Source organism: Melopsittacus undulatus, chromosome 6, assembly GCF_012275295.1.
Source record: "Melopsittacus undulatus isolate bMelUnd1 chromosome 6, bMelUnd1.mat.Z, whole genome shotgun sequence".
In the NCBI taxonomy this organism is placed as follows: Eukaryota; Metazoa; Chordata; class Aves; order Psittaciformes; family Psittaculidae; genus Melopsittacus; species Melopsittacus undulatus.
The window spans coordinates 23,128,026-23,152,991 of NC_047532.1; the positions used below are offsets into that span (position 1 = coordinate 23,128,026).

At 36.7% G+C, this 24,966-nt stretch overlaps 1 long non-coding RNA gene across 1 annotated transcript in view; it reads left to right on the forward strand.

The window, feature by feature from the left end:
• The window catches only part of LOC115946852 (uncharacterized), a 90,459-nt gene extending 70,977 nt beyond the window's left edge, over positions 1-19,482 (forward strand). Inside the window, exons 2-3 of the long non-coding RNA XR_004080868.1 lie at positions 6,588-6,747; positions 19,390-19,482. This is a non-coding gene — a long non-coding RNA (uncharacterized lncRNA). The remainder of the gene's footprint in view (positions 1-6,587; positions 6,748-19,389) is intronic.
• Positions 19,483-24,966: the final 5,484 nt, after the last annotated feature.

The following is a 24,966-nucleotide window of genomic DNA, read 5'->3' on the forward strand; positions in this document are numbered from 1 at the left end:
CATTACTTCCTCTTTCTCCTGCACACCTTGGTATTTCCCTTCAAGCCCAGTTATTCAGTCTTTGTTAGCAAGCATCCTTCACTGCTTTCTTTTGCCCAGACACTGGTGCCTAAATAGCTTCAGATTTACATGATTACCTTATTTTTCTTTTTTTCTTCACTTCAGATATACTAATTTTAATTTCTTTCTTCTAATTTAGATGGTATAAATGTCATCTACTTACATATTATTCCCATTTCAAAGTATACCCTTGAACCTCACTTAAAGACTTGAACTCTTTCAATTTGGGTATGCATGTTTCAAAAATAAAAACTCATAAAAGGACTACAATATCTATTATTAGCTTCCAACTTTCAATACTTTCAATATGTCTTCCTACCCCCATTCGTAGTCTAACCAAATGTTCTCAGTTTCCCTTAACACAGTAATGAGGAATTCTCCCTATGTGTCCTCTCTTCTCCATGGTTTGAAAATTAAAGCTCTGTCTTTAAGTACAAGATGTGCAGCATCATTCTGAAAGATAAAGTTCATATCAGATTCAAGCTACCCAGCTGTTTCAGAGCTCCGCTTTTATGTCAGGTTTTTGGATTTCATGAGGTTGGAAGCAGACTTGCATATGAAAATTCATAATAATCATACCTTTTAGTGATATTCGTTAGCAAAGGTATTACTCCTTTATTTTTCAATCTGATTTATTATTTCATGTGTATTAATTTGTGAATGCATTTAAATTCTTATTGCAAAATCACTCGGAAAAAAAAAAATAAAAGGTTTCTCAGAACTGAACAAATGGAAGAACAGTTTTTTTAAAGTTGGAGGTGAAACAATTGCCCACATGCAGCTCATGAAATATGTTTGAAGTTCTGCTTTCTCTCAGTGAAATACATTTGCTAGATAGTTTGCTAGTGTTTGCTTGTTGTGCTCTGATGTAAATTAAATGTGAGATGCTGTAAGTTAAGTCATGCAGGTATTGTCACTCTGAGCAAAGAAGCTGCTAGTGCCTTCATGAAAAAATTCTCGGGTGATGAGAGATAAGTGCAGCTTCCAAAACCACCAAGAACCAAGCAGGTTTTTTATTTAGCATATCTTTTTCACTTTACCTTCTACATCAACTGTGACTGGCACAATTCCTCCCACTTTCATCGGGGAAGCCAGAGGTTTAGATTGTATGCTGTACAACATAGCTTCTCATTCACGTAAATGGAAAAATATATTGGAATGATTTTTGGTTAATTGGTTGGAAGAAGCTGAGGTCCTTGCCACTCAGATCCTTTGAAAAATTGCAGCTGCATGATTTTTGTGCACTCATGGCTCTGAAATTGTGAAGTCTGCAGTGAAATATGTAACATGAGGAGTGGGAAAAGGTACCAACACTCATGGCAGAAGGACTTTCCATCACTCTTCCTTGAGAGTTAGTTATTCCTTTGTCTTAATTTATTAAGTAAATCTACTACAAATAAGGATTTTCTAGCAATATGCTTTTTAAATATTACATTGGAAGACTTAGGAGATCAGAGAAATCTCTAGCTGGAGTATAAAGGCGGGGAAAATGTAAAAATGTTTCCTTCTTTGTCTTTTTATTTCTGCTTTTGGAAATTGCTGTACCAATATAATAATCCATTTAATTACTCCTCCAGCTGGGACCTCACAAAATAAAAAACTGCAGGGAAATACCAAGGCTGGAAAGAACAGGACAAGAAACACATGTTTTGCAGAGGGTCTTCTGTATTTTCTTCCTCTTCCATTGTCATGCTCAGTGACTGTCCTTACAGGAGAGTCTTTATATAGACGTATGAGTCCTCCAAAGATTTAATTTTGTCTGTACCACCAGAGAAGAAAATTGTGTAGGGCTGGGTTCAGATGTAAGCACAATAGGCCTGGCAGCATTTTCACCATTTGCTGTAGACTGGGATTAGGACCTTTAACTCTGAACTTGAGTTGTCTGAAGCTCTTGACAACTCCCTAGCCTTTCTCTCTCACTTCTTTCCTGTTGATGCCTTTTCTCAGAAACTGGGGAGCTGTAAATAAGTGAATAGATGTTGTTGCAGAAGAGAAAGAAGGTGGGGCTGGGGAGGAGGCCTGTGCTTTTCAGAAGGAAAACATCTATGAAGGGGAGAGAAATGGAGGAAAGAACACCATGTTTTGAGAGGTTTGAGAAAGACATCTTCTATCGATAAGATGAAGAAAACAGGAGAGACACTTGTCCCTAAATACCCACACAGCCCCTTGCTTTTCCCTAGGACAACTTTAACCAGTTTGGCTAAATCATTCCATCTGTATGTAGTGATCTTCCCAAGATCAAAAATCCCAGAGGTCCTGCCATGCCAACACCACTCACTCAAATTTTTGGCTACATTACTGAGGACAGACTTGAACTGATGGCTTCTCTGTCACATGCGAAGTATGCCAAAACATGCTATCTCATAAAATGCAACACATCTGTGGGCTATGGCTCTGGCCTGGAAAGCTTATGACCTAGGTTAAACTTTATGTTCTGCCAAATTCTGTGTGAAATTTCTGGTCAGAATAGGCGAACTTCACTACATCTCAAAGCAAACACATTCATACTATTTTGTTTTTGCAAACCTTTGAAAGGCAGGGCAACAGCAAGTTTCAAAACCACAGTGTTACTACAAAAAGGATTTTTTATCTTCCCATCAGTTCTAATTATGTGGCTTCTCTCAAAACAGGTGCTTTCCTTCTCAGAAGCCATGTTAGTGGCTAAAGACATGGAAATTAAGTTTCCCGAAGAGCCACTTCTATTGCTGAAAATCTCAGATTTCCTTGCAGTAATTTCCACCTGATATCCCTTTCTGAATAAATAAGGAAAGGAGGCATCTTGCATGCTAAAAGCTTTTCTAGGTCTCCTTATTTACAGGGATGTAGAATTTGCATAACATTTGCCTTTCTCTGAAATAAAATCTAAGCTAGAAGATTTGCAAGTTGTCTTAATTTTTCTCATTTTTATAGGAAAGAATTCTTAGGACTCATTCTGTGAGCGTAAATTTCACTTTTAAGTGCAGCTGAGAGCCCATTATGAGGTTTCCCAGGGTATTTTGCTCTCCTTACCTGATTCCACTGGGTCTTTTGAAAACATGTATTACATTCATAGCTTCTAAAAATCCTTCCTTTGAAAGTTTGCTTTGGGTTTCCTTTTCCTTTTAATATACTAAAGTTGTTTTTTTTTAATTACTGTTATGTTAGCATGTATGATCTGTGAACAAAAAGCCCTATCAATTTATCCTTTCTATTGGCAATTTGATTCTGAGATAGCTGTTCCCAAAGCTGCTCTGAACTTTCTCCCTTAAAACAAACAAAATTTTCAGCAATGGAAAAGAGTACTGCACTCTTTCCTATCCAAAATGAGATATTCCCAGGAGAAATACTGCCTTGTATTAGAACACTGCATTTTATCATCTTGAAAGACAGGCATCCAGTCTCTCTTCCAGCTTCTATTCTAAAAAGATAAGCGTCAGGACTTAGTCACGGGGCTGGATTTCCTATTGTCCTAAACCCTACATAGTCCTTCACATGAGGGCAAGATGGGTATAAAATGCTACCATGGTTGTATTTTATTGGTCTGAATATAAGGTGAGGTTATAAAAGACTGGGAGTAAGAAAGGGTGTGGGAGAAGGAGGAAGGAAATCCTACTTGCTATGTATCTGCGTTGAACATGCGGCCTGTAACCATCTCTTCTGTTCCATGCTTCCTACACACAGACATGCAACAGCAGCACTGAATTTTAGGTGGGGGAGGTAGGAAAATATAACTCAGATATGCACTCAGAAGGACACCGGGTCTAATGCTTCCTTGCTGAGAATTGACATGCCAGTCAGTTGATCAGTAAGGCAGGTAGGCTTTGGGCTTCCTGTGGGACAAACTTGGTATGGGGAGGGTGTCAGGTGAGCAGTGCCTAACATTTATGTTCTGTAAGTGAAATTGTTTCTCCCTTACTTCCCAAAGTAAGGAAGGCTTCTTATTTCTAACTAATGTAAAGGGTGCAGGCAGTACAAGGTAAGGTGCTACTTCTAAAGGGAAAAATGGTCCCCAGTTTCTAAGAGGTTGAGCACAGTAAAATCATTGTGTTCTGTTTCCTAAAGATCTGTTCACACATGGTTTTTAAAAAAGTAATTGTATACCTACAGCAGACTTCTGTGACCATAAGCTTTAGCAAATTCTAAAGCTGCTACGTTTAAGCCGCAGACCTATATATTTCAATCACACTATCTCCCGCTAAAACGGACTAAACTTTTGTCCACTGTATGAACAGATAAAAAATACTGTGCCTTTCCTGTGTTATTAAATCTTGCCTAAAACTGTGAAAAAAAAAATACAGTGAAATAAGTCTCTGTATTCTTGAATCATTAAAAAAAGAAACTAGTGTAAAAGTCCTCTATGGGCCTATAAATTTAATGCTGACATGACTTATATAGCTCATTCACAATAAAGATACATACAAGAAACAGCTCCTTTTCTGTGTTGCAGATATTTGAAAAACATAATTTTAAAATAACATTTAATCCTTGAGGAAATTTCTTTTTAACATGTTTTAAGCATTTAGACTTTTAATTAAACTATTACAGACCAGAGTATTAAGGGAAGCTGTTGAAACTTAACCTTTCCTGTCTCACCCATACTTTGAAAATAGACAGTTTCTGAATAAGTGACCATTGCCAACCTGAGCCAGAGGGCAGCATTCGCCACCTTATGATACACTCCAAATCCTGATGAATCTCAGCTACTTTTAAATTCCTATTTCTCTGTACAATACTAATAAATGTTTTTAAAAATTAATTGCCTCATTCAGCCTATCACAGAATTGTTAAGTGAATAAATAACATTGCCATTAGCATTCAGTTATAAATACATTTGAATTTTAAACTGAACATATGCTACTTCTCTGCTTGAAACTAGCAGCTTTTGCTTTCAAAAGCCATGCCACAGACCCAGGCATGCCATAGTAATGGCAATACTTAGCATCAAGGATGTCGAAGCTCTGTAAAGAGAATACTATTAATGACTCAATCTGATCCATTAGATGCAGATATTGAAAAAGTTTCTTACTTGAGGATGCAGTGTTCACACCTGATACAAGAACAGAGCTCCTGTATTTTAGCTGTGAGCTTAATTTAGTTTCTCATTTACTACCGTAGCTATCAATTCCAAAATAAGCTTTTATTCATATGTTTGGGTTTTGCTGTGATGCTGTTATTTTCTTTTTTTTCTCCTTTGATAATATTAAAGTTCTTCTGTGTTGGCTTAGATTCAAATTCTTGGAGCCAATTTAGGCTGGAGAATTCCTTGAGTACTTGGTTATTAATAACTTTGGTTTCATGCTCTCCTCCCTTATAATCCTTACATAATAATTTCTTCTAATAAAATATTTTTGATCAGATCAGAAATGTATGAAAAATAAAAACATTTATTGGCTCCCAGGCACATGCAAATAACTTATTATTTAAGAGAGAACCACAGATAAGATAAACATGTTTTTTTAAAAAATAATAAAAATTAGTAATTAAACACTTGTCTGCTTCATTTGGCAAAAAATAAGTCTGGGAGCAAGTAGAGGACAAAGTAAGAGATGGAGGTGGATTGAAAGTTTATGTAGGGGTGGGGATGCTGTGCACTAGTCTCTGTGTTGATTCAAAAACAATTTGAGTGAGGATAGCTGAGTAAGGCTTGACCAGAATTTCACAGTTGATGATAATGAGAGGGATTTCACTGTGGTTTGTTTTACAGCAAGTGATGAGGGAGTTTAAATTTGCACTGGCTAAGATCACTTTAAACCCATTTGTAGCTGACTATTGGCCACCACTTTGAAATTAAAGAGTAACCAAACGTATTTCAGGAGTTTTCTTTTGAACACGTTAGAAAAAAATGGGGTCCTATGGCACACTGAGAGCCTGCTTCTTTTAAAGGAGCACATGCCACTTCAAGAAAAAAAAAAAAACACATGAAAGGAAGCAATGGTGTGCAAACCAAAATAACCCCTTTGTCTTTCTCACTGGATCCATGCTTGCTGAAGAATAAACTGTAGGGGAAGAATTCAGACGTGTCTTTATTCAGTCTCCAAAGGCAACTACTTTCCCTATGGACAGGAAAGAAATTCAGTTTTAATGACGGTGGCAGTCTTCCACTGAATGACCTTAATTTTCATGATCAATAATACAAGCAGGTGGCAGCAGTGCCCTCTTCAAATAACTAATTGTTGAAGATTAAGAATTGATTGGTTTGGTTGTGGTTTTTGTTTCTCTTTTATTAACCATCTTCCACTGCTACATGGGATTCAGCAGTTTTTCACCTGCTCTCAGCCACCAAATTGAGTTCCTGAATTCATTCAGCCACCTTTCTCTTCCTCCTTCTTTCCCTCCTTCCCTGCAACACTATTCTGCTGTTCCTCAAGGTTCACTAACCAAAGAAGTCCCCTATATCAATGCATTTAGATGGATCTATCTAGATAAATATAGATTAATTTTTGGTCAGAAATGTAATTGAATTTATCATGTGTTGCTTTTTTAATGCTTGAAATATTTGTATTTTAAATCCTCTCATGTCTTGTGCTCTTTTGGTTTTGTTCTTGCAGGTGACAGTGCACCAAGGGACATCGCCTAAAGCTGGGCACGATGAGACCTAATCTTGGGTAGGAGCCCATGAGGGATTGGAGGTCCTACTGTGACAGGCTTCATTTGACTTCTTCTTCATTGCTGTTTCCTCGAAGTATTTCTAATGAAGTTGTGATTAAGGTAGATTTCTCTATATCCTGCATATGCATTTATCCCCTATCTGAATTAACTCCAGCTTTGGCAGTTTTCACCACTGTTACTCAATACAATACTGCCTGTCAGCACTCTGAGCCTGCAAGCTAGCTCAGGACCCAGGCTCAGATCCCAACATTGCAGCATGACATGCTGCCACTTAAGCACTTAATTATATGTAAGGATACAACGATCCACATTGTACCCTTTACAAAGGAGCCACAAGGAAAAATAAAGTCCCACTGCCTTGCCAACTAAAGGGATCTTTGCCAGCACCAGGTGGTGGAAAGTATGAGGCAAGTGAGAGGGGTGACTCTTGGCACTGCTTGCGCAGCCACGGTGACAATTAAAAAATTGCTGCTTTTGAGAGAGAGGCCAGTAGCATTTGGTGTTTGGTGTCAAGGGGCTGAAAAGGGTGCCACGTGAAGCTGAAAAGCCTTGCAGGGGTTCCTAATGAACCATTTTCTGTGTTCCCCCTCCTACTTGGATGGTTGTACTTAGCTGGCTATTGTGCTCTTGCATCAAGGTTTTGCCAAGTGGTTATCTTCCTGCTTGCATCTGTTTATTCTGTATTCACCTCTCTGTCTGGAAGGGTGCAAGCGAATATCAATGAAGGTATTGGGATTTTTCTGTCTGATTGAGCTAATCTCCTCTGGAGTTCTACCAGTTGTCTAATTTAATTACCTTGTTCCAAATACAATTTTAGTGGGAAATGCAGAGGAATATGAACATGAAATTCATCCATATAAAAAACATATACTGTGCTTGATTTAGCTTCTGTGATATCTGCACCTAGTTCATCTTCTTGAGTAACAATGGAAAATCTCTAAGACACTGGGGATGGATAACTGGTCAGCAAGTGAGTTTAGTGCCAAGGCTTTGCAGACTTTCTGAAGTTATATAGCTTCATGCAAGCTATAGTTGTACTCATTTTCCTTTAAATACTAATAACATCATGCTGTAACTACATCTTAAAGACTTTTGTTTTCTACTAACAGAAGGAAGCCTATCTTTATGTAAACTTATTTGGAGAATCAAAGTATTTTATAAATTAATTTTTATTATTTTTTTTTGCTAGGTAGGAAGATGGTGTAGCTGAAAATTAATTGCTAGAATGTTTAGAGGAGTTGAAATCTGCGTTCTGGATAGCCACTGTCTAGTTTAGGAGGTTAAGGCTTAGGAATTTGTATTTCTATGTCTCTGTTCAAATTTCTAGGAGAATAATAACAACACATTTAATGGCATATCAACAGTGGTACACTGAAGTCAATGTGCAAGGTGTTTAAGGCAGTAATAGACCAGTGTGTGATGAAATCTCATCTTTTTAACTGTGGAACAAAGCACTTGAAACAAGTTTTCAGGTAGGTAGGTATTTAAAGTAGTATGTTTTTGTAGAGAAATAACTTTTTACTGTATGAAAACTAGATACACAAATAGAGTATTTGCTCATAAATTCTTATAATCATTGAAAGATTTTACCTAATTATTTTCATTTATTAAGCAGGTGCCTGAAATCCAAAGTGCAGATAACGCAGGCTTCAACTGCATTTATCCTAGTTAACTCCTGTAAGCAAAATATATTCTCTATTTAGAAAAAAAAAATGAGAATATGAAAAATGTTGTGTCAGTGATTCTTCAAATTTTCATTCAGTTGATCAGAGTGGAAGAAAAAATGTTTCTGTATGCCTAGCTCCTTTTTATAAACTCCCACTCCCAGTACTTTTTGTGCTCCATGGAGAGACTGTATACAATTATGCCTTGCTAGTAAAACAAAATAATATAATCCCATTGCATTGTCACAGAGATAAAGCATATGATAACATTGTTTTAGTTGATCAGCAGGGTGGCCTAGTACAATGAATTCCTGTCTCCTGGCTTTGGCTTTTTGTCTGATTCCTGAGAAACAGAACAAAGGAAAATTAATAATAATAATAGCAGTAGTAGTTTTGCTTTCACCTTATGTGATTATGGCAATACTGGAGTCTCATGATATATAGGACAATGATTGTTTGTACTACCTAAACATCAATGGCACCACACGTTGTAGTGTTGACACTGTTATCTATCTATAACAGTACAGGATAATACAAATATGTTCAATAGGCAATCACCTTTAGCCTGGTTATGACTGGTAAAGATCACCCTTACTAAATCAGGCCAACTCTAAATACTAAACATAAATATCATAATTTTATTCCCTAAAGAACTCAGTTTTAATATTTTAGATTTTGGAATGTGTTATTCTGGACTGTACCTGTCAATTATTGCAAACATTTCCAGGAAAGGAGCAAAGGTTCTGGCTCTCATCTACAAAACTTTCTTTATCTATCCAAGGAGAGCAGTCATATCATCAAAATATTATTTTCTCAGAAATAAATAATAGGCAGCTTCTGCACTTCATATACTTCATTTGTTAAGGGTGGTTGTCTTCCCTCCTGGTTTGAGCAATGAGAAAGCAAACACAGAGCGTTTTCTGCTTCTTATCTCGCTCTGCATGAAAACACTTCCCTGCTACCTGCCAGGGGTTTAGCTCAGGCCACAGTGGTTAATTTTCGAAGAAACCCCTTGTTAAAATATTCTCAGCACATAACTGATAATAGGGAATTAAGAGAGATGATACAGTCTGTTCTCCATACACTCTTTTTCCCTGAGGTGCTGTGAAAGAAATGTGAAATTCACAGGTATGAAATGTATTCACCCACCTCTTTCTTGCACCCCAGAAGCAGAGTACTGCACAAATCACTGTGCAAAACCCCTCGGAGCCATGCTCGGGAGTCGTGAATGCCTGTGCTGGGGTCTCAGACTAGAGCTCTGCATCTTTATTAGTAACTCAAAATAAACACCTAAAGTTTGTAGTGGGCATCACAAGATGGGGTCATTCAGAGAACTTGCATTGCGCCACATCATAGCGGTGTTCTTCAAAGCGTTCTCAGCACCAGATTCTTCCCTTCCTTCCATCCTTCAGTACGCATCATAGCTGCGCTGCCTCTAGGAAGGGCTTTAAAGATCAACCTCACGGCAGTTCTTTTGGGGCGGGGAAGGGGGGATGGGGATCTTGTGCCCTTCTGAGGCCACTAAGAAGCAGCAAAAGCCATCTTCCTGAGCCTATAATAGATGCAAATTGTGCAGATGGAGAGGAAGCTCTAACAGCCGTTGAATGCAATCTGTGAACACTACTGTTTCATTTATAGTGATGCTACCTAGGCATTTGCACTTAAAAGGAACAATAAAGAGGTGTCGGAACAATCGCAAGGCTGCAGGATTTAAACTGCGGCAAAGACGTTTTGAGCCATGTGAAATGTTGCCTGCAAAAGATCTGTTTTTTCCGTTAGTTTTTGTTATTACTGAAAGCTGTTCTAGTTCTCCTTGTTTTATGACACCGAATGGTTCATTTGCCTTCAAAGGCTCAAGATGCAAAGAGGGAGGGAAACAAATTAAGTCAAAACTGCAATGACTGGTAAAAACTGCACAAAGTATGTCACAGCTCTTATTTATTTCTCTATTTAGTTTCGAAGTAGCTTTGCTATACAACTAGATGGTTGATTCACGAACTTGCCAGCCAACCTGAAGCAGATGGAAGTAAAGTTGCTGTAATGTTTTGGTGTTCTTGTTTATAGGACAAAGGGCAAATTCTCAAATATGCAACCTTTGCAGGTGTGCGTATACCATGTTGAGGACCTGAACTGCCTTTGCCTTTTTAGTCTCTTGGTTTGGAGAGGGGGGTTGGCATAAATTAGAAATTGCACACAAAAAAATTAAGGGTAAAAAAAAAAATCTAGTGACTGTCAACCGACAGACATCTACTGATTAACAAAGAATAACGGGCTTGCATTTAGTGTCCTGTTAAAAGCACAGTAAGCTGTGATTGTGAGCATATTATCTGTGAGTGTTGCTACTTAACAGCTGCAAATGTGAAAGCTATGTGTGCCTAGGAAAAACAAGGGAACAGAAGCATTTGTTGTTGTACCACAATAGGTGTGTTCAAAGTGCCTTAATCCTACTGAATAAGAGCAAATAGCCCTTGAAAGGGAGTATGAAGTCTAAAAATGGATATATTGATTTTGCAAAAAAAAAAAAGGATAAAAAAGAGTTGGAGTAAAACTATATGAATGTTAGGGTTAGCTTAGCTATGTAGCTACAGAAGAAAATGCATTATAGGACCTGCTGTCATTCTGGATCTGCTAGAATTCCTATGGGATACTTTTATCTGATTTTTATTAATATAATTCATTTGAATTCTATTGGTGTTGAGAGGCCTTGTTTGAGAGTCAATCATAGTAATATAGCTGTATCCCAAAGATCTCATGGTTTGTATAGACAAGATAGGCAATTAGCAGGTAAATGTCCCACAGCTGAAGAGCATCCAAATTGCCTAAGACCTTGTCATATCTTAATATTTGTTTGGTTTTTTTACATCACTCACTAAAATAAGTAATCTGCAAAATGAGATCCTGCTATTCTCATCTTTCAGAAAAGGTATAGCATAACTAAGGATAACAAATGCTCTAAGAGCTTTCTAATTGATATATTAGAAGTTCAAAGTGATGGTTTTCATATAATATAGATTTAAACTGTATGGGTCTTTTGAATCAGTAGCTTTTAGTGAGAAATATATCTCAGGGAAAAGGTGGGGCGAAGGGAGCAGCAAGAGTGTTTGTTTTAATAGTTCTGTCTGTATGAGTGTCTGTACATGTGAGTGAAAAGAGATCAGCAGGGCAAAACATACTATAAATGCTGTAAAGTCTCCTACAATTGTGTCAAGCAGTAAACCCAAATGAACTTGCAAAGTCATGCACTAGTTCAATTTTGGAAAGGAAAACCTGGCTTTGAAGCCAACTAAATCAATCCGTAGATCAAATTAAATTTGGAGTATCCTGTGAAGCTCCAATACACAACTCCAATAACAATCAGCACTTAAGGTGCAGGCAAATAATGTTTCATTTAAAAGAAATTGAATGAGGATTACTGACAGAGAAAGTTTTTGATGCTGTTTTGTCATTAAAATCAAATTATAGCCTTATTGTCTTAATCCCATATGTCTCAATCATCTCTCATTCCTTCTGTCTCTCTTTAATGCACAAAAAGCCCTGTGCACGGTTGGTCTTGTGTCTTCATCTCATTAAAACCTTGCCATGCAAATGTATCATAAGTGTTGCCTGAAGACTTCTGTCTCATGCAAAATTTAGCTTAAACTCTACTGGCATCAAATAATTTGTTATGCACAAACCTTCTGTTTGGTTTGCTGACATTTCTTCTTAGCTGGCTCTCATGGTGATTCATTATCTTGTGATATAGATTTCCAAGTATCATCTTTGTATTGATTTTTATATCTTTAATAACCACTCCACAGAATATGGCTCCACTTGGTGTCATTGATCGCATCAAAAATTCAAGGCTTACAGAAATACTAGAGGGCTAATTGGTAGCAGAACATTTCAGACTTAATCTTAATGCAGTCTTAATCTTCTGCACTAACCTTACTTGAAGATTTTGTTATTGAGGCTAAGGGAAAACTAGTGAATAACTGAAAATTACCTGGTGAGAGCAGGTTAAACCATGAGGACTGTAAATGTGGAAAATTGAGATAATAAAGATTAGATCTGGAAAACAACTTTCTTTTGTCTCTTCACTTTTACCTAAGTATCCTCCTTAAAGTACATAATTCTCTTATTAGCTGTGTGGAAAAATGCATGTGCATTTCATCACATATTGTGCATTTCATCACATATTGTGCATTTCATCACATGTTGTGCAGTGGGCCAAATGGGATTGAGTCTGTGATTTGATTTCAAGAAAAATATTACATCAGACAAGTTCAAAAATGTGTTCTGGAGGTCACTTTTGACAAAGAAATGGTCAAAGGTAGGTAGTTTTAATCTTTCATTTCTTATGTAAAAATTAAAGGCTCTATTTGCAAGCTTAAGGCTTTAGACAGTCAAGTCTTGGCTAGGTTTGAATTTAGAATATTTGAAAATGTGGGCCAGAGCAACAATCTGGGAGTCCTCCTTCAGTCTTTTTAATTTGCTCTAATGTGTTGTTTTAAGCTTCTATCCCTTGTTAGATTTTTCAGCAACGTGATCTGTCAATGACAAGGAGTGATATGTGTGTCCACATTTTTTCATGACTGCATTTGTGACACTTTTTCACTAAGTTGTTTTTCCAGGATTTTGCACTGCTGAGTTATATTCTAAAACTTAAAAACAACTGAAAATAAACCACGCTGAGTTACAAGGGACTAATTTTTTTTTTTTTTTTAGAAAATCCAGTGATAGACGAAGAATATGTAGAGACAGAAACATGTTAAAACCAGGAAGGATAATTTCTCAAAAAAGCTGCCCTTGTAAATTGTTAAAAAGCTGTTAAAAAAAGTGTCTCCCAAAGCCACATGGTCTGTGGATTAAACATAGCAAGGCAGATTGTCCAGCTAGTACTAAGAGTATCAATCAGGGCTACTCAATCAGTTCTTGCTAGTAAAGGCATTGAGACAGCGTCAAGTCTGCTAGTTCAGTCAGGCACTGCATGCCATCTGTGCAACGGAAACTGCCTGGTATGCTTCCTAAAAGATTAGAAGAATGGTTAGAAACATGGGATCTCCCATAGGAATGTGAGACACATCATATGTCTGGGGACTTGGTAAGAATAAGAATTAGACTAGGTTAGAATAACCTTGGTCACTTTTGACCTCTGTGGTAAGCAGACCTCTTTTTCCACTAGACCCTGTCAACTCTGTCAGTTTAGCAGTAGCTTCTTTATGAACATCCTAAATTTAGAGCTGGGTATAAGAAACTCAAATTATTCACACAAAGTCCAATCGAAAACACATTGCATGGTTAATGCATCCATACACCTTTCATGCCTTTATTACATTTCTGTTTTCACTCTCAGACTAATAGGAAGTCATCCGCATCAACCAAATCTTCTCAAATAGGAATCTAGCAGCTCTTTCTGCTTCAGATTTTTACTGTGTTCACCACTACAACCCAACTGAGGAATGTATTCATTGAGTAAACTGATCAGTCAGGGAAATGCTGTCACCACATTTCCAGGGAGAGGGCCAGAAAATACAAGGTCAGTCTATGCATTGCTTATTCATAGTGGTGATCAGTGACTCCTAGAAATTTTGTCCAGCCCCTGAATAATTATATATGAATATATTCCTTAGCCATCCGCATGGTTTGGCCCAGGGTCGACAAGTAGGCTGTTTGATGAGGGACAGTAATACAGCTGGAATATACTCTAAATGTACTAACTCACCCTTGTATTTTTCCTTTCTCTTAGAAAGGAAATAATCGAAAATTGGCTTCCATAAAAAAAAAAAAAAAAAACCAAACTAAAAAGTGCTCAGATTCATTGACATATTTTATGGGCAAGATATGTAAGATGCACGCTCTATCTACCAATAAATAGAATTGGAAACTACAATATATTATGGCTGAATACTTGTATCTGAATTCAAACATAAGTGCAGGGATACCTCTCCTCTTTGCCACCTACAACAACATTAATACAAAAGGCTCCTAAAATGTACAAGAACAAATGTGATCCAGATGTCTATTGAATCTGTCCCTGACTTTTTCCATCTTTTTTTTTCTAGTTTACTAATTTTTCAAGGGTGGAGAGAAGGAGCAAAAAAGCCACTGGCATTTCCAGCAAAAAAAAGAAAAAAAAAAACCCTGAACTGTAAAAGCTTAAGAGAGCACTTGTTTGCTTTCATTTCTACACAAAATGTTTTTATTCCATTCATTGTTTTGTTTTCAAAAAACTTCAGGTTTTGGAAGAAAAGACCTGTAGTTTCATGCCTTAGTTACATGCTATGAGAAAAAAGGATTTCAAAGTGTTACTTACAGCTTTTAGTAAATGTCATTCTTCAAATATATGCCTCACTTTGTCCACCTGGCAGTGTTCATAGTTCATGACATGTAGCTGTGAGGCCTGGTTGTGCTGCAGGACAGAAGAGTAATTCCCATTGATTTCAATGGGTATTACATGCGTCCTGCAGCGGGAGAGTAGGGCCCTCAGGTTTCACTGAATAGCAAATAGTCATGTAAAATCCACGGGTCCTATTCTTTCACTGCAGGGTATGTTGAAGTCAATGGGAGTTACTTGTTAGATGCTGTGATGGGAAAAACTTACCCTTATAAGATAAAGCTGTCCATTCATCGTTGCAGTTTGATGAATTTTTTTACAAAGACCCTAGCGATCTCATTTTTTTTCTATAGAAAATATTAGCTTCTGACCACCTTTATTCCACTTTATAGTTAAAAACAAAGCTAACCCCTAAGAAAACACGTATGAAATAAAACCTATAGAAGAATTGGGAGAAAATTGGATTTATGAAATAACTGTAATTTTAGCATAGATGCTAAACAACTCTTTGTGAGGTAGTGAAATATGGTTATTCTCTAGAAACAGTTTGCTGACACGAGGTATCCCAACAAAAATATCCAGTGTTGATGCTACTAATCTAAAGTGATCTAAATAAGGAACTAGAAGTTGGCAACTGATACAGTATTTGGAATCTGTTTCGTAAATATTTTCTCAGATTTTGAGACTGAGCAATCAAAGTTTGCACTCAAAGCAGAATTCAAATATCTCCTACATTAACATGTAATAATATCAACTGGAGGAAAGGATTTCTTCCCCTCCCCCTGCCATCTCCTACTCGTCCACCCCCAAGTGCTCTCCTTGGTAGTTTGAAAGCAGCAAAGAACTTAAGAAATCTGGGCAGTCTATCAGTTTGCTACGGTTCATTTTAGCTAATCCAGACATCCAGCACAGCAGGGGGAAAACTGCTGTATCTAGTGAAACAAGAGCATGTATAATTAAAACTCTGTTATTAATGAACTTCCAGTCGTTATGTAAATGAAACTGATTTCAAGTCTAATTTGTCAGCCTGAATTCTTTTTCTGTTCTCCTTTTGTCTAGGACAAGAACTCATCATAATGGACTTGATAATAAAACACTGGCAGACATGCTGTGTGCAGTGCCCATCTGAGTTAGGGCTTTTAGCATGGTTAATTGATACAGTTACTGCAGGATAAGTCTATAAGGAATTTTGTATGGCTTTACATTTTACAAGCTTGCTTTCTCTTTTTTTTTCTTCTTTTGACAGTGTTAGCTATTCTTTGCACATTCCTCATTACCGTTACCTTTACATAAGGGGTGGCTTGTAATTACTGACTGCTAAATACTTTTCTTTGCATTTTGTGTGTTGTTCAAAGACAGCAGAGTTCAGAAAGGTCTGTGGGAAGGGAAGTCTGTAGTTATCACACAATGGCTAACAGTCATCAGGAGAAAAAGCCTGTCAAAGCCCAAGGCTGCCATGCACTGCCTCCATACCCCATTGTCTTAGATCAGGTGTCAGTCACCATACTGCCCACTGCATTTGCTTTGATATGAAATAACCAGTCCTGAAGTTATGCAGAAAGGACAGGTGATCCATTGGGAAGGGTGAGAGTAGGAACCAAAGGAAACCCTGAATGTTAACTTTTTCAGTTCCACCAAAAGCAGGCAGGATCCTTTGCAATAGTCCATACGTTGTATTGGTCAAGCCAGTGGTAGACAGCAGAATTAGTTGTGAAGTTGATGGGACTGAAAGGCTGCCTCTGAAATTTAATTTTTACATGATAATTTTTCTTTGTAAAAAGTCCTCTTACTGGGTGTCCTTTAATTTTCACCTGGTTATTTTTTTTTCTTACCAATATATTCAGTACATTTTGACCTATTAGTTGAGATTTATATAGTTATCAGGATCATTTGTTTAACAGGTGAAAGGTGCCAGAGAAGGTTCAGGAAGAAAGGAACAAGAGGAGCATAAACAAGTATTTGCATATATACCTTGTGCTAAGAAAGAAGAGTTTAACAAAATAATAATCAAAATAACATATTAAAAGAACTGAAAAAAAAAAAGTTAAAGAAACAGTATCTGGCACCAGCCTAGGTCTGGTATCAAGGGGGCATTGGAAACTGGCCATTTTACTCACAAAAAACTGTGAAGTAATAACTGTTTATATTATCCTGTGTCAGAATCAACCCATCTTTTTTGTTCTTTGGGACTTTCTCTTTTTTTTCTTTTTTCCTTTTTTTTTGTATATTAAGTGTGCTCTTTTTGTGCCTTTTTATTTTTTTATTTATTTTATTTTATTTTAAATCAGCTTGCTTTCTTTAAAAGGAACAAAAAGCAAGGAATGTTCACTGATTCTCCTCATAGGAAAATGAATAAGGGTGAAAAATTCCCTGTGTAGAAGTGGGAAAATGTATCTCAAAGGTTTGGTTTTTTTCCCCTCCAGTTTAGGCTTTCTCTCTGTGCCATCTTTGTGCAGAAGTCTAGCTAAATACATACAGGCAATGTTTAGAATTACTTTCTGATGTGTTTTTTTAGAGTAGATTAGCCTATTGGCTCTTCATTAGCCTGGTGGGCCAAGTCAGAGATCTCTGTTGTGGGTATGGGACACCTGAGCAAAATGTGGAGGCCTGGGAGCTGGACAGAATTAAGGCAAGAGGAGGACAATCAGTAGGCTATGAGTGTATAAGAGAGGTAGGTAGCATTTCCTTCAAATGGTAATGCTGCAACAACAGCAGTAGCAGAAACTTGGGAAATGATGAGTCTATGGGTAAGGGTCATAGGGAAGCAGAGCTGAGGCATATAGGAAAATTACATTAAGCAAACAGAAGGCATGGGAAGCCAGTCAGGCAGTGGGCCTACAGCAGAAATTCTTTTTGCAGTGGTTCAAAACTGATAGAGATTTTATAGGAGTGAAGACCTAAGCAATTTCCCTTATTCAGCTTCCTTAAAGATACTCTTGAAACTGCAGATTTTTTTTTTTTTTTTCTGGTGAATGTTGTGTTAGGTATTATAAGGATTCTAAATAAACTGCTGTTAACTGGAATTATTTTTAAATTAAGCTTTTGCTCTGAAATCTTGCCCCCACATCTTATTAGTGCTAGCATACAAAGAAGCTGGATGTTGACTGCTATGTGAAAGGGACAGAAAGATCTTTCCCCGCTTTTTGGGCACTTCTCTCAGGTGTTGGGTCAACTTGCCTAGCTCAGTCTTCAAACCCCACTGAGCCCACCTGGAGCCTGCAAAGGAGAATGCCTGTCAGCTGAAACCCTATGTGGTTGGGAGGGCTTCTAAGTGTACCCTCAACCCACTGTGTCACACACTAAATTGTGATCTGTAACTTTATGTCCAATGAAACTCTGGACTGCTTGGAAGATGAACAAATGCCAGGAAGGAAAAAATAAGCACTTTCCACCTCTCACTGGGTGGGGCAGACACCCACCTCAGGCTTTACTTTGGATAACTCTTTGGGATGTTTCAGTTCTCATGCTTTCTTTCCTTTCCTGTGCAAATTGTAAAATGTAGTCAGGGAATACTGTGCAGTTTCTGTCAAAGAAGAAAGAAGTTTTGAAAGGAACACCTTTTTGTCACGCCTTGAGCTGGTAACTATATGGTGCTTTGAGCATTCTGTCAAAGAGTTTTGGTGTACTCAGGGTATGTTTTGAAATTGCTGTGGGGATATTACTGGTTGAGAATATGTATTAGATGTATACTTGGAGGGTGTCTTTTAATATCTGCTGGCCTGACTTTATTATTTCTACAATAATAAGACATAAAATAAACTAGATACTTGCTGAAGCTTTAAAACGTTCTTGCAACATAAACATAATGTAAAATCTAATTTAGTCCTAAGGCTCAAACTGAAAAGAAGGAAAAACAGAAGGGAGGTAAAGACGTTCCATGTTTCAGGGAAAAAAGTTTTGTACAACAAAGCAGGTGTTTATGGAATGGTGCATTTTAATTCAGTGCAGCTAATATCCCAGTTTATGTTGTTTGGAGTAATGACAGTGTAACACAGAGTTGTAGCAAAGATTTGCAGGTTTCCTTTCGGTCAGTAACAGTTGCTATAAACATGTGGGACCATTTTTTTATTACTATTCTACTCAATCTACATCTAGCAATTGGAGGGAAGGGAAAGGGGAGAGGGTTAACACTTTTTACAGTTTAGAAGGCTTTTCTTTTTGTCACATTTAAACTAAATATACGCAGGTGGCTAGGTGGCACTGTGGATTAATGTACTTCTGAATTAATGTGCCTGGCTTGTATCACAAACTGAGCATACCTGAAGTGCAAGCTTGCTTCCCCTCCTGGATCACCATGTATACAGTTGTTTGAGTTGCACTTATACCAAAATCAGAAATCCAAAAGAATGAGCACTCCAGTAATGCAAGAAGTATATTGATGAACCTGAACCTTCTGTGTTTTGAAGCTACATACTGTTTCACAATCACTGTGCTGAAACTTGCTGTTTGTTTTAACTCTGAAGAAGTCACTCAAACTGCAAAAACTGGTTTAGGAAAAAAAAAAAGAAAAAAGCTTTTCAAATGTTGCATATTGAGTAAAAAATAAATAAAGCAAGTACTTCTTCAGTACTATGAGCACCAAGCGTGCTGAGAGCACTCTAATGCTGCTAGCTGTGAGTTCCTGTTGAAGCAAGAAGAGTTCAGAATCACAGGCTGTAAAACCCTACTGAAATCCAACCACACAGAGCAGGCAGGCATGTACTGCACACAGCCATATACAAATTATGCTTCTCTGCAAACAGTTTTTAATGTCATTTTTTTCAGGGGTGGTCCTTCTACTGCAATAGTCGCTAATCATAGCTTCAACAATACCTTTTGGAGAAGCTCCTGGTTGCAGTAGAGTCTACCTGAAGCCAGGTGAGCCTTACTTATCCAAGAAGTTTCACTCGTTTAAAATATTTTGTTTCTCTAAGAATTCAAGAGTAGAATGCATATAACCAATAGATATCAATTATTGCACATTCTTAGCCTCCTCTACTCAACTCCAGAGGTAATAATCACTATAGGGATTTCTAAAAGGTAATTACTGTATATTGCTTAATTATAGTTTATTAAGATCAAACATACTTCGGTATTTAGTTGATGTAACAGGAAAACACAGTCTGTGTTTATAGTTTTAAATTCAAACAGTGCAATCTGCACTGAGTCTTAAAAAAAAAGTGAGGTTTAGGATACAGCAGTTTAGATGTCATGACTGCTGAATTAGCCACCTTCCACTTTGTAATATAAAATACAGTTTCTGTGACCTGAGGCAACTTTTTTCATGGTGCATGGTATATACTCATTGTTACTACTTCTTTCTACTTAAAGTTGAATGTTGTAACAGAGGGGAACTAGTCAGGTACAGAGTATTAACTGTGAGATATTCTTTCATGTGTATTTTTAGCCAAAGATGTATACAATTAGTTAAAGAAATAATTTTGCAAAGAACTAAGTGTCTGTAAAAAGCAAACTGATTAAGAAATGAGTACCTAACACCTAACTAGATCTCTTTTCCTTAAACTGAAAATGAAAGCTGCCACTTCTACTCAAGGCCCTCGCAGCCAAGAGATTTCACAGCAGTTCAGTTAAAGCCTAGCTAATGAATATAAGTTACTTTGGTGGATTTTAGCTGACTTTGAAATTAAAGTCTGAAACCGTTGGGTGCTGCTAGACTATAGCAAAATGGACTTAATAAACTCCATTGTGCAGTTAGATCCCTAGTGAGATTTGCCTTCCATCCATGACCAATTGGTGTTATTTTTTTGGTGACTGGTACTTTTGTCTGTGAGACTGGGATTTCTGGGAGTGATTAGCACTTTTCAACAGTGATTGACAGGTTGTAGCAGCAATGAGACAATAGGAGGAATCATTAGGAATTCAAATGCAGATTTTTGTTTGCATGCTTTAGAACTGATTTGAGTGGAAGTGAAATCTAGATATGAGGGCAGAAATCAGCTATTATTTCATCAATTTTTTGCAAAACACAAAAGCAAAAAAATGAAAATGTGAGAAAAAAAAAAAAGAAAAGAGGATAGACAATACAACCACATATATTGTTGAACAGGACAGAATTTTCCAAAAGATTTTGGTTGGGTTTTGGTTTTTTGGTGTGGTTTTGGGGTTTTCTTTAATCTCTGTTTCATACACGAGTTTTGAATACATGTCAGAAGTAACCAAATGCTGCTTGAAAGCCTTTAGAGTTTGTAGTTGGTACAGTTCTCATATTGAAGAAAAATTACATATAAGGCAACAAAAAATAGTAGAGAAAATGTCTATGTTGGTGCTTTGCTCAGGCTTGATAAAACTGTGTCTGTTACATTTAAACAAGAAGCCACAGGGAAATAATTATAGTGACTGATTCCAAGCATTGACCAGCAATTGATAATTGGCCATAAATAATTAGGAAATAATGGCATATCAGTGATGTAAATTATGTAAATGTAGTAGCTGTGTCCCTGGATACTGATTCTGAGTGTCTTATAAGTGATTTTTTTTATTCAGATTATAAATTTAATATACTGTACATGACAATCTAATCTTGTTTGGCATCAAAGCTACCAAGATAATACAGAATTATACAAGTCTAATCAAAGAGGGAGAAATCAGATGAGCATCATTATTTTGGAGAGCTGGTTTAATGGGAGTTGGCATTTTCAAAAGAGCATGGATTCTTTCTCCTTTTCTTTTTTTTTTTTTTCTGAGACAACAATTAATCTGAACTAGGTTTCTGAAGTGATAGGTTAACAGAACAAAACACTGACTGAAACTGCAAATGTGAAAGTGTGCTTCATATCTTATAACGTATTAAATATTTGAAATATTATTTTTGTATAGTCCATACTGTTTACATAAAACAATCATGGCTCTGGATTTTTTTGTCCCAAATTTTGTGACCTTCCGGCAAGGGCTGTATTTCTTTGTGTTGTGAGTGCCTTCTGAACTTTTCATTATCTTTTCCTTTTCTGTTGATATCAACAAAGGTCTCTAACTTTTATATTTTGGATTGTAATACAATCAGGTTATATTGAAAAATACATTACATTAGCTAGCATAAATTGCACAGAAATGTCTAATGCCTCCCAAGGATAAAATTTGTAGCACAAGGAGAAGGGCTTCAGCTGTGTGTAGTCTGGTTTTTGTTGGACTTGTTAGCATATGGGCTGAAAGATACTCTGGAATTACTCAGTTATTGGTGAAGTTTAATCTTAATGGTATTTTATCCCACAAACTACATACTGTTCATAGGGTGATCACTTTGCTACACAGTTTACAAAATGCCTAAAATTAAAAAGGAACATGCAATGCTCAGTTAGTCAGTTCCTGGGTATCAATGCAATGTAATCTGAAAAAGCTTCTAAAAAGTTCCAGATATGATATTCTGATGCCAAGCTGATGACCCAAATTATGTGGCTCTAGCATACTACGTACATACACAGATTAGTTGATGCTGTAGTGTTGTGCATCTGCATTAGCATCTGCATGGGAAAGGTTTCAGCCCTCCTCTCTACTTTCAGATTTTCTTTCATATTAATTGGATTTTGTCACCCGGAATAAAGAGAACCTTTGAATTTGCTCTTAATATTCAGCACATATTTGTCTCCCAGTGAAGCTGGTAACATGCTGATTCAGGACCTGAAGGGCTGTAGTGACGCTAACATTTGCTCAGTGAGGACAGCAATAGTTAGGATGAATAAATAAGGTGGAAGAAAGGAGGAAATGTGAGGTGGAGGGAAGAGCAAGCAATGTATTTGTGAAAAGGATGTAGTTACCTTCTAGTGTCCTGCCAGCCCAGCTTGGAGCACCTGCTGTTGCTGTGTGAGCAGTAGCTCCTGCTGTTTCTAGAAGTGAAACCGCCCTGCCTGTACTTGCCTGTCAGCACCACTAAACATTTCTGCTTTCATTCCAATTAGAACAAGATACTCTCCAAAAAAAAAGCCTGCACTTTAACATCAACATTATTTAAAAAGAAGAAAAAAACCACCAAATTCTCCTGCCAGCTAAGGTCTCCTCCACTGCATTTCTTTTTAGTGAAGAACAATTCTAAACTCAGCCTTATTCTAAGCATGACCTTTATTCTGTTTTCTTTCATTTTGTTTTCATTTCAGTGCATTTCGTCATTTTTCTTTCCTGTGGTCTTATTCATATCTCTCATTAAGACACAGGTCTTTGCTTATTTTCACTTAACATTGGAAGATATTTTTTTTTATTTTTCATTATGGGAGTTATTTATAAAAGGCATCTTTTTTTTTTAAGTCTGATTGCTCCTTCTGCAGTAGAGTCTAGACATTCTAAGAGAACTAACTAAGGGAAAGATATATCAGCATTAAAAATAAGGTAATTTTTAAATAACTCCAAGATAAAGTGGACATATGGTATGAGATAAAACATGCAACCTAACCATATAGATATTTGGATTCACACTGCCTTTTTCTGGCTCCGTCAGTGCTCTGTATGGGGAGATAAGGGCAGACTTATAAGGCTATGATTCAGTAGAGGCCATTTCGACAAGTTTCCACTCAGAGATTCTGTTCATCAACCTCTAATTAGCACTTCATCGCTTTCAGCTTTGTGTCACCCAGCTGACTAGAGGAAGATGACACCTCCAACTTGAACTGGGCTTTTTTCCATTTTCTTGGAGCTCATCAAGACATGTGGTGCTTTCTTAAAGTGCAGCTGGTGCTGGCATTTTCATTGTAAATTTAAATCGCTGTGTTTGGAAAAAGGTGATAAGAACAGTTTGTTTCATGTCCCTGGTGTTTAGCCTGAGGCAATTCCCAGCAAATATATTCAAGGCTCCTTCTGGTTTGATCCGCTTCACTTTTTTATATTATTATTATTATTAATAATAACAATGCTAGAAAATATTCACCTAAAAGAGTTACCCTGCACAGTGTATACATCTTTTCCCCACAGTCAATAAAGTTTAAAGTTTAAAAGAAAACAAAACCACTTTAAGATTCAGTTTAGACAAATAGCAAAAATATTAACTTTGTGTATATGTTTGCAGGAAGAGTCAGGTTTTTGCAAGGTTTTTTTAATATTAACACATGTTTTGGAGAAAAAGATGGTTAATTTGTCTTGATTTTACATTCCACTCTATTGCTCATGCTGTAGGTAACATAACTGTATTTTATAACACAGTATTTTCTGCCTATGCAGTTATATTCCTTATGAAAGTATGTGAATAACCAATGGTATGTGTTTATGTTTCATATAAGAATCTCAAAGTATTTATGCTTATAGAAACATGTTTAGAAAGCCAGCTTCCAACACTTTTAGCTGTGTCCATAATACTTTATTCTTATATGCTTATTTGTGCACATTTACACTGTTAAGATCTGAAGGTATACTGCATAATTAATATATTTTCTGCTTTTTAAAGTGCATGCCAATATGGGCAGTGCTAAGTAAATGGATTAAGAATTTGCACATTAACTGCATATTCTCAACTTAGTTATAGAATCAACAAAATTAGAGAGATTCCATCTCATAAGAGCACCTATAGTATATTTACTTTGGGAAACTAGGGTAGTTTTCAAACCCACAATTAAAAATACTGAGTGTTTTTTTTGCTATGGAGAAGGAAACAAAAATCATGGTTTCTAGTATTTTTTCCTTTCATTATTTTTACTAATTCTTATCAAACACCAACATTACCTTTAGAAACAAAACTCTTGTGAACAAAATTTCTATCAAACTTTTACTCTGCTTTTCTGATTTGCTGCTGTGCATTTCAATGCTGTTTAAGTCCTAGGTCATAAGTACTGCTGCACCACAGTAAATGGCATTAAAAGTCTTAAGAACCTTCCATAATGACCTTACAAGTGGGCACAGGATTGTGCTTCTTTTCTTCCAGTGAGGCAGAAATGAAAGTATACACAAGAAAAATTTAGCTAGATCCAACTTTCAAAAACTGAGCCAGTGCATTGACTTAGATCTAATTTTACATTCTGACTAATAGTTCTGGTGTAAATTGCTGTATTTCCATTGCTATTGAAATTAAACTCTGATTTCTGTATGTATGGAGAAATGCAACATATGTAGATAATGGCACAATCCTGTATTTATGATATTCAATTTTTCTATAAATATAGATGTTCAGTGATTATCAATAGAGCTGCTCATTAAAATTCAGACTTAGATACAAAATGATGTCATCTTGTCTTAATATTTGAAAACCCAAAAATATCTCTCTAGCTCTCCAAAAATCTGTATTTTAACACTTACATTCAGCAGTTTATTGCAGTATGAAATATTTCAAGCAGAAGAAAAAAATTGTCCCATCAAAGTAGTCTAATGATTCAGGAGACTTTTTTTTTTTTACAACAAATGAAATATTAAGAATGAAGTTTAATCAGA